This window comes from Carlito syrichta, unplaced genomic scaffold (assembly GCF_000164805.1).
Source record: "Carlito syrichta isolate Samal-C Ts95f unplaced genomic scaffold, Tarsius_syrichta-2.0.1 Scaffold205453, whole genome shotgun sequence".
Taxonomy (NCBI): Eukaryota; Metazoa; Chordata; class Mammalia; order Primates; family Tarsiidae; genus Carlito; species Carlito syrichta.
Window position 1 is genome coordinate 1 of NW_007149549.1, and position 13,787 is coordinate 13,787.

A 13,787-nucleotide genomic window follows, 5' to 3' on the forward strand; every position below is an offset into this window, starting at 1 on the left:
CACCTAATTTGGTCTGTGCGCCTAGGTTAAAAATTTTGTGAACACTTATTTTGGTTTCTTTTTGTTTGGATACTTTGCTTGTTTCTGAAAATCTTTCTAGAGCAAAATTAAATGTTATAAATGACAGGCACAGGCTGGCTAAATAAAATCCACTAGAGTTGCTACCATCTAAAAACACCGGTCTAAACAGACAGCCGCTGACAGGATTTATAGGATTTTATTTCTCTCCAGAGATTAATAAAAAATGGAATGAGATTCTCAAACATTAAGGTATGCCAGGTTTTCTGGGACCCCGTCTGGGTACATATCATGGCTCGTTTTTGTGTACATTTTCAAACTGATGGGCTAGTAGCATCAAGGAAAATTCAGCGCTCAAATGGTCGTTATTTGAAAAACCTGCATGCAACTATAGCATTAACAAAGAGAGTCTTCTAAATTCGTGATCTCTATTTTTTCTAACTATTTGGAATCTACTGACTTTTCTACTGGTGTTGAGAATAAACGTCTTGCATATGGCATTCTAGCCAAGACTTAAAAAACAAAAAAAGGAATGTTAAATGGCTTTCAAATGATTGGTTCTTCAAATAAGTGACAGTTCCCTAGTAAAGAACCCCAAACACATTTTAGAAATATAAATGTGTGTCAGAAAACAATTGTGTACAATGAAAAAAACACTTAATTGAAAAATGTATAACCTAAAAGATAAAGAACTAGATAAATGTTTATAAAAGTTAGGCTCTCTGATCAAACAGGTCAAGATCTTGAGCTCAGAGAAATAATATACGGTATCTCCGTCCAGCGTAAAAATGCTTTTTATGCCATGCAGAAGCCAAAAGGAAAATGCTCCAAAAAAGAGAAACTGCTCAAAATTTTCGCTGTCCACATTTGCTAACCGAGCAAACCACACCAGCAAACAAAAGACGTGTCACTCGTTCAAGGTTATTCGAATATATTGTTATTCTTACACAATTAAGCCAGTTCTAGCTAAAATTTAACTAGACAAATTAAAATTCAACCCTAGGAATATGGGGGGAAATCTGGTGCAAGATGACTGTCTAGAGACATCAGATACCCACCCTCTCCAGAAAGAAGAACCACAATGATGAGTAACTATTCATACCTCAAATAGATCATCTAGGCGAGAACACTAGAGTACAACAGCAGTCACGGGAAACACCTGGTTTGGGTGGAAACTATACTTCAGTGTCCTTTGTGCCATGTCCCAGATGCTATTTATTTCTAAAAAGAAAATAATTGTAAGAATAAAAGAATAATGATTATTTTTAAAGGTAATAATCATCACAGTCATTATCCATTGGTAAACTTGGTCGTTAAGATACTTCCTTGGACTTCCAAGGAGAATTCGATTCATTTTTAGGAACTGAGTACTTTTCCTGATGGAATCGTATTGTCCTGTGCTCTACACTTCGTTGGTTGGGTGGCAGAGCTGTTCTGACCTCCATTGATGAGACAGATGAGATGCAGTGACATCCTCAAGGTCACCTACATACAGTTCATGGGTGAAGGCAGGCACTGTGGTCCACGTATGTCTCCTGTCTTGCACCCAGTTTTCTGTCTTCAGACATGACGTTAACCTTTCTCCTATGTGTATTGAGTCACTTTTCAAAAGCTCAGAGGATACGTGCTTAAACTGGAGGTGATTTAAGAAGACACTAAGGTCTCAAAAAAAGCAAGTAAAGTGTTGATTTGTTTCTGCTTTCCAAAACTCTTCTGGGAGGTTAGAAGAAAATTTCTTGGATTCCTACAGCATGTGCTCTTTTGTGTCTGGCTCTTTTCAATCAAATAATGTGCGTATGATTTACATTTTGTTGTCCGTGGTTGCAGATTGTCGTTCTCGCCATTACACAATATATTGATCTGAGTGGAGATTTGTGTATTTTTCAACTTTTGAATTATTATGAATAAGAGTGCTATGACATTCTTGTGTATATTTTCTGAATGGACATGTATTTTTCATTTCTTTAGGCCATGTACCACATAGCCGCAATGCCTGGTATATGTTTGCTTATTTTTCAATTTATTAACATCATTGAATGCCTTTGTTTTAGGTATGTGTGTTAAACGCAAATAATTTTAGATTTTACATCAATAGGAAGTCTGTAAATCTTTTAATTGGTAAGTTACAATCATTTGCATTTCTTATATGGTCAATATATGTGGTCATTGGGGTTTAGTTCTCTTCTATTGTTTATTATTGGTATGAATTACATATATAACTTTTCTAAATCTTTCACTGGGTCATCTTTTTTATTTGCTCTCTCCTTTTATTTGGTATTTTGAATGGTTATTGTTTTTTTCTAGAGGTTACTTCTTTTATAATTTCTTATTTACCATATTAATATCCTTAATATGAAAAGAACTCTTAGTAATGAATGGATTCATGGGCAAATGCATCACTAAACAGTTTAGACATAAATCACTATACATACACATTAAACTTTCAAAAACATGTCAAACTAAAATAAGTGAAGAAATGCACATTTATATTCTGGTCCATCCATCATGCTGAACAAGAAAAGCAAGTGCTTAAAAATTTTGATCTCTATTTTCCAAAATAATATATGTATGTAAGTGAAGATGTTTTATGCATTTCACATGTGTGTGTGTATGAATTTGTCATGAGAGAGAGACAGAAATACAGAGAGAAAGAGAGAGAGAGAGGCTCCTTGACCTTGACCCTGCATGGGTTCAGGTCTCTGACCTGGGTCATTGATAGACTTCAATATCTGTCCCTGGACCTGGGACAGAGACAACCAGGACAGGTCCATTCCAGAACCAAGAGACAATTAAGCCTAACTTCAAGATGGTTGATCAGTGATGCTTTCAGAAAAAGACCTTGTTCCAAAGGGGGAAATGTGAAAGTTAATCATACAGATTGGATTATTCTTGTCATACTCAAATAAATCAGAGATGAGGAACCAAGGGACAAAAACACACGAAGCCCTAATAATTAAACTTGACACTAGCCTAGCTGCTCAGACGGCCAGTTGTAACCCTAAGACCAGTTTTGCCTAACAGCTGCTGAAATGATCAGCCATCTCTAAGACTAGTTTTACCTACCTCGGTCACTCACCAATTAGAGCTCGCCAGCTCCCCCAAACATTTCTAGTGCCAAGGAACTTTCTTTCAAAAGAATATGTAACATTTCTCTTTCTCATAAAATTCTCAACCTTCTGTTTGTTTTTCAGACATACCAAAGACCACCCCATCTGTGTGTATACCCCAAATTGCAATTCATGTTTCCCAAATGAGATATTGTAAATTTACAGATTTGCCTATTTTATTTGATTTCAACAATGTATATTTAAGATGAGCACTGAGTTGATATTCTACTTACAGCCTTGCAAACAGCTTTTGATTTGGACACACATAAGATTCGTGCTTTCAATATAAAGCGATATAATAACACAAATGAACAGACCAACGCTAATGGTCAATTTGGGTATGATGATAATAATAAAAAGGTCAATATTTAGCCTTGACTATTTAACTGCCTGCCACTTTTGTAAGTGCTCAACCTGTACTTCCTCCTTTACCCCTCCCAACAACCTGTGAGGAGGAGCTATTGTTCCCTGACTTTACGTATTTATTTATTTACTTTGAGTTGGAGTTTCACTCTTGTCACCCAGGCTGGAGTGTAGTGGCACGCTGACGGCCACCACTGCCTCGACCTGGTGGGCTTAGGTGATCCATCCACCTCAGCCTTCCAAGTAGCTGGAAGTATAGACACACGCCACAACACCAGGCTAGTTTTTGTGATTTATTGTAGAGATGAGGTCTCGCCAAGTTGTCCAGGCTGGTCTTGAACCCCTGGGCTCAGACAATCCTCTCACCTCGGCCTCCCAAAGTGCTCGGGTTACAGGCTGAGCCACCGCACCCAGCCTGTTCTGGGACTTTAAACATTAGGGAACTGAGGCACAGTGAGGGCAGGACCAGCAAGTGGCAAGGCTTAAGGTTTGAACACAGGCTGTGTGGCTCCCGGGCCGCTACATCTAACCAGTGTGTGCCACTGCCTCGCATATGTGTAGACCAACCTTACTGTTCAGCAGGCGTAGCACAATACACAAATTTAGGCTCCATGTTTTTTCACAGGTTACTGGGCAGAAATGTTAAATGTTGATAACAATCTGAGTCATTGGCTTTTCATTGGCAGAAATAAGTCCCGTAATAACATGGAAAGGGGCTCCCCAGCATCTTGTCTCTCTTCCTGTGTCTCCGGGATGTTCCCATTATAGGGAATGACTTTCCCGTGCTTGGGGCAGAGAATGCTTATGTTCCCGACATTTGAACTTCTTGTGTAATTGCGAAAGTAATAACTTCTTATTAGAGGTAGAGATAGATGACAAAGAAAACAAAAGAGAATAACAATCCCCCAAATATTTATAATGACTGCACCTGCATTATATTTTTCAGAAATTTTCTCATGCAGATATTTATACACACACACTCACACACACACACACACACACACACACACACACATATGCATGCGTGTGTGCATACACATATATTTATATACAAAATATAAGTCATCTTACATGTAGCTTTGTTACTTGCTTGATTCACTGTAGTGGGTTGCATTGTGTATTCCCCAAAATATATCCTAATCCTAACCTTCAAAAGCCTTATTGGGGCATAGGATGTATGCAGATATAATTAACTTAGGATTGCAAGATACAATTATCCTGGGTTTAGGGAAGTCCCGGATTCAGTGATTAGTGCCCTTATAGCAGAAAGCAGAGGGAGATTTGGCAAACCCAGGAAAGATCCATGTGAAGGTAGAGGCAGAGACTGAAGTTGCATTACCACAAATCAAGTAACGCCAGGACCATCAGGATCTGCGATAGGGAAGGAAGAACTCTTCCCTAGAGCTTTCAGAGGGAGCTTGACCCTACTTACACCTTGGTTTCATATTTCCAGCATTTGTTTTGTATTACTAAATCATGAGGTGGTAAGTGCCTGATGCTAAATAGATCATGACAATTTGTTATGATGGCCCACGAAGGTCACACACACACTCACACAAACACACACACAGTGTCATTGATTGTGATTCAACATTAGTCTATATTTTTTCACGGCTATGATGATATTAATGCCAGTAACATATATTAAAAGAGACAAAATGGGTAACATTCCTTATGTACCATGTGGTTTTTCAGCCAGTGCTCAGAGCATCCTAAATAGTCAGAAACACTTGCTAATTTTTTATTTTAAAAACTGAAATGGTCACATCACACTCCCCTGCCATTGTGACCCCACAGATGCCACTCCACAGCCCCTCTGGGAAATGAAGATGACATTGGTGAAATTCCTATCAGTGGCTACCTTTGAATTGACCAAAGTGTTATTCTCCATTATGTTTTCATGCCTTCTGGGCCCTGAATGATCTACTATCCCTGGGGCATGCCATTAGAAGTTACAAAAAGGGAGGCAGTGGTTCATACCTGTAATCCCAGAACTTCGGGAGGCTGAGGCATGAGGATTGCTTGAGGCCAGGAGTTCCAGCCTGGGAAACATAGTGAGACCTCATTTCAAAAAAAAGTTTTTTAAAAAATAGCCAGACGTGAGCCTGTAGTCTTAGGTACTCGGGAGGCTGAAGTGGAAGGATCGCCTGAACCCAGAAGATCGAGGTGGCGGTGAGCCGTGATTGTACCACTGCACTTCAGTCTGGGCAACAGAGTGAGACTGACTTTTTTTAAAAAAGGTTCCAAAAGGGGTATTCAATATTTTGAAAATAAATTTCTATCGTAATAAAGAACTCTGAGAATTGTCTGAAAACTGTTCAGAAATATTTGCAAATTGTACATCATGTATAGAGTTGGTATCCTTGATTTGTGAAGCACACTAGCAACGATGCTGACAATGTCAACAGAAAATTCACATGAAAATATACATGAATGATAAACTTGTCAAACATACCCAAACCAGAAGGACGAATAAGATGCAAATATTTTAAAATACTGAAAATGTGCTGAGCACGGTGGTACATGCCTGTAATCCCAGCTCTTTGGGAAGCTAAGGATGACTGGAGACCAGGAATTTGAGACCAGTCTGGGCATGTATCAAGACCCTGTCTGCAAAAACACCTGGACATTTTTTATAAAGTGGAAAAGACAGGTGTAAAAGAAGCTGAGGACTGTGATTGATTGCACTTTTGGAGAAGACTGTACGTGTAGGTGAACATGTGCACTGCACCCACCGGGACATGTCTGGAGAACGTGCACCATTCCATGGACAGCAGACCCCTTAGACCGGGGCATAGGAGTCTGGCCCGTGAGAGGCGCCAGTTAATTCCAATTTGTAAATGTGCTGTTGTATAGTGCTTTAAATTTTGTGTCACGTTAAAAAAGTATTTGGTAGAAAAAGGAAAATAGATGTTACTTGTGATCAGATTGACAAAGATAATGTGCTCATATATTCCATTTATTTCTTGCTTCGGAAAGGTATTCACTGTATTCAATTTCATGGGGAAATGAAGTAGATAAAAATCATTGGATTGACTGGGGGTGTGTGTGTGTGTGTGTGTGTGTGTGTGTGTTTCTAGCTTTACTAGCTCTACTACCTCAAAGACAGCTCACTGTTGCAGTTTTGCCTTCAGTTCAGACCAGGATTGGTTTATGATCTCAGGATTAGATATCACAGATTATGTGCTTTCCTTATATTCCTGAATAATTATGAATACAAATAAATTGCTTTGGGCAAGTGAAAAGCTCCGGAGTACCTTGTCTGATCCCATTAAGCAGTCCCCAACCTGAATCCTTTGCTCTCCCCTGCTGGGCCCCCTGGTCTGCTCTCAAAGTTGCTATTGTGGCTCTGGCCACTGGGAGGCATTAGAGCTATCTACTTTTTTTTTTTTTTTTTTTTAGAGTTGGAGTCTCACTCTGTCACCCAGGTTGGAGTGCAGTGGAACACCAACAGCCACCGCAGCCTCTACATGCTGGGCTCAGGCGATCTTTCCACTCCAGCCTTACAAGTAGCTGGAACTAAGGCATGCGCTACCACGCCTGGCTAATTTTTTGATTCATTGTAGAGACAAGATCTCGCCAAGTAGAGCAGGCTGGTCTCGAATCCCTGAGCTCAGGCAATCCTCTTGCCTTGGCCTCCCAAAGTGCTGGGATTACAGGCTTGAGCCACAGTGCACAGTTTTGTTTTTTGTTTTTGACTAGAGTATGCAGAGAGTAAAATTTTATGAAACTCTTTCTTTATTATGATACCAGTTTTCGGGGCGGGGGAGTCATGTGTATATCAAGGCAGTTCCTTTTGCTGTGCACCCCAAGTTCATGCCGTAGTCATTGAATACTCTCTTCCCTCCTCAGTGTAGGTTGAGGCCTACACTGCAGAGAGGTCCTTCTCAGAGAGCAGGGTGTTCACCCCCCCCTTACCCCACCTCTGTCCAGGCTTCCCAGACCTTCTCCCACCCCCTGTCAGTCATCCCCTCTCCAGGACACCATGGACACAGCTTAGACCCTGCTCCAGCACCCTCATCCTCTCTCAGTCACCACCCACCTGTCCTGTGCTGCCTTAATCCTGCTTTACAGCAGCAGACAAGGCATGTTAGAGTACCGGAGTTTCATCCTATGGATGCCCCAAAGTATACGATTTTATGTCTCTTTTTATACCCATCAGCTTTTTTGTTTGTTTTCCCTAAACAGAATTAGAATCATTCTGTACAGAGATTCAGAACCTGGGTTTTAAGGGAGGTATCGCATTTTTTGTGCTAACTGCATACACTTTATTGTAGTGGTTTGATGATGGTGGCACATTTGTGCTCCCTTGTGACAGAATCCTCGAATAGCGCTCAAATATCGCTGAGCAGGAAGAAGGGAGGGAGGGGTTGTGGCCCAAGCCGACCCTACAGAGCTTTTTGGAAGTCAGGGTGGAAACTGACGCATTACCAGGGTCCGGGAATACGGTCTCCAGCATGACAGAAAGTGCAGCCTCTTACTATGCTTAAGAAAACGTTCTATGTCAGAGGCACAAAATTATTATTTCTATTTTTATTTCTTTTTGAAGACTAGATAAATAGCTACAGATCTATATCTAAGCATGGATCCTGGCCACTTAATGATCCTTGTGACGTGCCTTTGCCCTCATTATGACCGTCCCTACATACAAATGCATTTTCATAACAACATTCTACATTTTTTTTTTTTTTGAGTTGCAGTCTCACTCTGTCGCCCAGACTGGAGTGCAGTGGCCGCTCCCGGCCACCGCAGCCTCGACTTGCTGGGCTCCGGCGATCCTTCCGCCTCAGCCTTCCGAGTAGCCGGAATTACAGGTGTGTGCTACCACGCCCGGCTAATTTTTTGATTTGTTGTAGAGATGAGGTCTTGCCTGCCCAGGCGGGTCTCGAACCCGCGGGCTCAGGCAATCCACTCACCTCAGCCTCCCAAAGGCACAGGATTATAGGCTGAGCCACCGAGCCCGGCTAACATTCTACATTTTTTAAAAATAGTATTTTTTTCATCAACAGGGTGTTTCATCATTTAGGTGCCCGCAAACCTATTTTATTAGTACCCTAATGATGAAAACTTAGTGGCTTTACCATCTTTTCCTGTTACAAACAATAATATACTTAACACCCTGCCCATAGAGTATATATGCAAGTATATTTGTAGGCATTTCTTTATAAATGGTTCCTGAAATGTCCTTTCAAGACCGTGGAAACTATAAAATCTTATATTAACGTAATGAATTACAAATACCATTACTAATTCATGTCCCTTATATCACAGTCTATAAGGGCCTCTACCTTCACACTTTAGAAGTAATGAGAGTCACTGCTAATCTGATAGACACTAGATGGCATCCTTTCAGAGTTTGGGCACTGCTGACAGGCACAGTTCAGGGCAGGGATTACATGGCTATTTGCACTGGCGAGTGCACTGTGTCCCCTTAAGAAACTGTCTTAGGAGAATTCTAGAACTCTGATAAGAGAACATGGGTGTGGGGATGTGTTGACAACTGCACTTCCCTCTGCTTGCTCCTGCCCCTTCACAACTTTGCATCCAATTTGGTCTCCCTTCCTAAATTCAGACCCATGCGTGGAGGATGGGAACTGTCAGGACAGAGGTCCTTGTTATCAGACCCTTAACATCTTTCACCATGTCCTGAAGAAAAACTTCTAAAAGAGAAAGTGTTGGTACCTAGTGCAGGAAGGAACTTATGTAGTCCTTCTTAAGTACTGCCATACTGACATCCCAAGAGGCAGAGCCATTTAGCCTCCTCAAGTGGAGTCACCTGAGAAAGGTCGCAGAGGCGCGAAGAAAGGACTCATGCTGACATCCTGTCACTGAGGGAAGGCCCTGGGCTGGGTTCTGGACACACGCTCAAGCTACTGCCACAGCTGGAAGACGCGGAAGTGATCAGACGTAAACTGAATTTTGCACTAAGTGCAACCTGAGGTAGCATGAGTGAGGGGACTGCCGTTGCTTGGAACTACACAGGACACACAGCCAGCAGGGCTGGGCACAACTACAGTTGTATATACACTCAAACACATGCACCAAGGTCTTTGTATGAAAAAGTTTGGTAATTGCAGTGGTACAGAAGGCGGCCAAGCCAAGCCTAAGCCGTACTTTTAAACAGCTTCCTTGCAATGTATTTGCAGACAATAAAATGAATACATTTTAAGCATACACTCTGACGATGTTCAGTAGGTGTGTAAAGTTGTGCCACCTTCACCAGAATCGAGTTTTAGACATTTCTACCACCAGAAAAGGTTTCATAGTGCTTCAGTGTCGCTAATCCCTGCTCCTAGCCCAGCCCCGGGGAGTCACAGATGCGTCTCCTCTGTCTCTAGACACTTGCATATTCCTAGATATTCATTATCTGTGGACTCATACAATATTTCGTCTGTTGTGTCTGCTTTCTTTCACCTAGCATAACTTATTCAAGGCGCACCCAGGATGCAGCATGTGTCAGAACTGTATTCCTTCTCACGGCGGAAAATGTTCTTTTGTGTGGACATAACATGTTTTTCATCCATTCAACTTTTGACGGGCACTTGGGCTGTCTCCCGTTGTTGGCTACTTGGAAGAAAGTGCGACATACGGTTATGCTTCGTGTTTTTACGAAGATATACGTTTCCATTTTCCTTGGGCGTGGACCCAGGAGTGGCACTGCTGGGTCACATGGCAACTCCCTGGGAGGCCCTCGGAGGAACCGCCGCGAGAGGTGCACGACCCTTGCAATTCTTGAGGCGGGCAGGCTCAGTAGGCTGTGTTTCCCGACACGAGACTGCGTTCCTTCTGCTTTCTCTAAACAGCACGCCTTCTCAGGTGCCGGTCTGAGGGGTAAAAGCGAATGACTTTCTGCAAAAGGCAAAATGACCCCGTGTTGTGCGGAGGACCCGCCTGAGCGTCGCGGCTCCCGTAGGGAGCTGACGTCATCCTGGCGCCTGTGACGACTTTTCACGGACGCCAACATGGCCCGGCCAGAGGAGCCAGGTCGCGTCTTCAGGTGTTTGGATGGAGCTGCGGGTGCGGTGCGCGGTGGTGGGGCCGGACCGCCCTGGGGCGCGGGGACATGAAGCGATCCCGGATCCAAGTCGCCTCGTTCGCGCTTTGGGACAAGTTGCCCCGACTGTCCCGTGAGGGAGAGAGCGGTGGGACCCGCCCGGCCCCAGGGAGTGTGGTGTCCTGCTCCAGGGGGTCTTGGGGCTACTGTCCATGGAAAGGCCGGCGCGGGGGGGTGACACAGGTGGCGGCTCTGTCTGAGCCCAGCTCCCTCCTCTAAAACGGGGACACGAATGCCCGCCCACCCGATGGCTGGAACCAGGATTGTGGTAATACGGATGCAAGCCCAGCGCCCCGGGGTTGTTGCGGGACCAGGAGTGCCTGCATGAATTCGGGCCACTTCTTATCCGTTTTCAGATTTGTTGTTAAGGGATAGATGAGGAAAGGAGAAGAAAAGGCCCTGGTGAGAAACCCACTGTACCTTCCGTTGTTTTCGCTGCTACCCCCGTTGTATCAGTGTCATTGGTCATTGACCCAGTGCCCAGCATGGAGCCAGGCACACCGTCACTCCAATAAAGCAAAGTGATTGCTGGATTCTCTCTCTCCTGTGCAGTTCTTCATCGGGTGGCTGAGCTCGATCAGTGTGTGAAGGAGAACCTGGCTCATATCGGGAGGTGTTCAGAGGACCTGGCTTCTGGTGGCTGCTGAAGCTTCTTCTCCAGATTTGAAGGGCTGCAGTCCTCAGGAGACCCCCAGCGCTTCTATCCACGGTGGGATATCATGGCTGCTCAAGTGAGTTCATAAATCTGAACCAAAACATGTTGTAGAATAGCACCGGTGTGCTGTTAAAAAATATATATTTATATATTCAGTGATACTTTTTAAAGCACGGTAAGGTAAACCGTCTTCAGAACCATCATGACAGGTACAGGGACCTCCAGCGGCATCTTGCAGTGGGGGAGAGGCATTGGGCTCAACACCAAATACGGCAAGGACAAGTGGGAACTCAGAGCTAAAAATCAATGTGGAGGTCAATGTGGGATCAATGTGGACGGAAAATTACTAAGAGGAAACATTGGGGTAAGGAAGATTTTGGCTAAACTCACCCAATAGGTTTCTTGCTGAAAACAGCCAGGAGTGATCAGATGTCACTTGGGGGACGGGAGGGGATGAAACCTGTTCAGGTATTCAAGGTGATCAGACACCTAGGAATGGGGGCGTTCTTGCTAAACTAACATAACAGGGTTCTTTGTAAAACTGGGTTGTATGAGAGAGCGCACAGATGGGCCTAGCAAAAGATGCAGAAACCTGAGGAAAGTTTGGCCAAGCAAAGAATCTTTGTCAGTGGCTCACAGAATAGTCTAAAACTGGAGAAACTCTTTTGGTCTCATCATTGGAAAACAGGTTTAGCAGGTGGAATTTCCTTCTATTAGCAGCTACATGCTTTGAAGCAGTCCTGGACATACATCTAAGAGATGTCTTTTCTGTCTGAAAGCAGTGAATTTTCCACATTGAAAAAAGAACTTGACCTAAACATGCACTTGCGGCAAATATACATATATTTTTCTGCCGAGATAAATAATAGTGATCCCCATGTATCTCTTAGGTGGGGGTTGACATATGCAGTTGGTTAAAAGATCTTCCTGGCGATTTGATATTGTAACACGGATTCTTCCCAGGTAATGATGGTTTTATCACTTCTATGATGACGTGTTTTAAGAGCCAAAATATCCCATGTGTTGGTTACAGGCGTCACTTAGAATTTTAAAAAGTACTACTTACCTATATGCGCTTTTTAAAAATTCTAATGATACCCACTGAGGTCCTTTATATTAACCAGGTACTCTTAAATAGGATTATGATGATATTTTCAGGACATCAAATCCTCGGGTCTTTACTTGGTGACTGCCTTCCCCTCACCATGCCCTGTTCCAGGCAACAACTGATCTGCAAAGTGATCAGTGTTGATTTTCTACAATGTTTTGTAAATGGAATCATGCAGATTGTAATTTTGGTGGGTGGTGGGTAGGTGGTCTGGCTTGTTTCACTCAGCCTGTTTACTTATTTTTAGTTTTTTGAACTATCTTTGATTGGAAATGCATATATAAAGCATCAGAAACATTACGTCAGAACACTTGGGAAACACTTCCTTGATTATTTAATACACTATCCAGTTGAAGAAGACATCTGTTTGGGTAACATGAAGATTTACGTTTTTGTGTGTGCTTCATCACAATATCCATTTCATATGTGCTGAAGAAGAAATTTCCCCAGAATTATCTTCAGATGTACTATTATAATAAATATTTAGCAAATGAGTATAACAAGTTGAAGTGGATGAAACTCTTCACAAAAGGGATACTGTGGACTTACCGTGTCATCCCCGAATTTATATGTTGAGACTCTATTCCCCAGTTTGTAATATTATCTGGAAGTTGGGCCTTTGGAAAGTAATTAAGTTTAGATGAGGTTGTGGGGGTGCAGCCCCAATGGTGGGATCAGTGCCTTTGTAGTAACAGAGACAAGAGAGAGATCTCTTGCTCTCTCCCCATCATGAGGAGGTGGGTGAGGATGGAGGGCTGTCTTCCAAACTGGAAGAGGCCCTTCCTCAAACATTGAGTCTTCGAATTCCTTAATCTTGAACTTCCCAGGCTCCAGAACCATGAGAAATAAGTTTCTTTTATAAGCCACATAGTCTGTGTGGTATTCTGTTATAACAGTCTGAACTGACTAAGCCAAAGGACAGTACATATGTCAGTATTTTTCCACTTGTAAAGCACTTTTGGGCTTTGATGATGATAAAGACCAAAGCATAGAAATGGATTGTTTCCTAGACACTTTGTTTTTATATCTTCTGCATTTAACTTCAAGTATAGGAAAGTTTGAATGAAATTAGTAAACACATGAAAATTTTTAACTTCAGGAATGTGTTTTATAGATATTTCATGTAATACATATCTTTAGATGTAATTTATCGTGTGTGTGTATGCCAAAAAATTTGTAAACTTTTCCTATTACTGAAGAAATATAATAAATACAGTATTTTATACTAAAGGCAGAGACTTTTACTGGCTCTTGTAGACTACTTTTTTTCAGATTTTTTTGGACTAGAATTTATAAAAATGTATTTGACATCTTGGTTTATACAAACATACATTTGCTTATAACTGGAACCAATATATATTGCCTTACTATCTGTGACCCAGTGTACATTTATTTCCATTCATCTTCAATCCCTTGTATAGTTTCTTTTTAAAATGCTTGCAATGGCCTACCAAATTGATTTTACGACCCAGTACTGGGTTC

The 13,787-nt window shown here is 42.3% G+C and overlaps 1 long non-coding RNA gene across 1 annotated transcript; it reads left to right on the forward strand.

Moving 5' to 3' along the window:
* Nucleotides 1-11,098: 11,098 nt before the first annotated feature.
* On the forward strand, nucleotides 11,099-13,535 carry LOC103253173. The gene is made up of 2 exons (XR_503841.2): nucleotides 11,099-11,273; nucleotides 12,088-13,535. It is a non-coding gene; the product is annotated as an uncharacterized LOC103253173 (long non-coding RNA).
* Nucleotides 13,536-13,787: the final 252 nt, after the last annotated feature.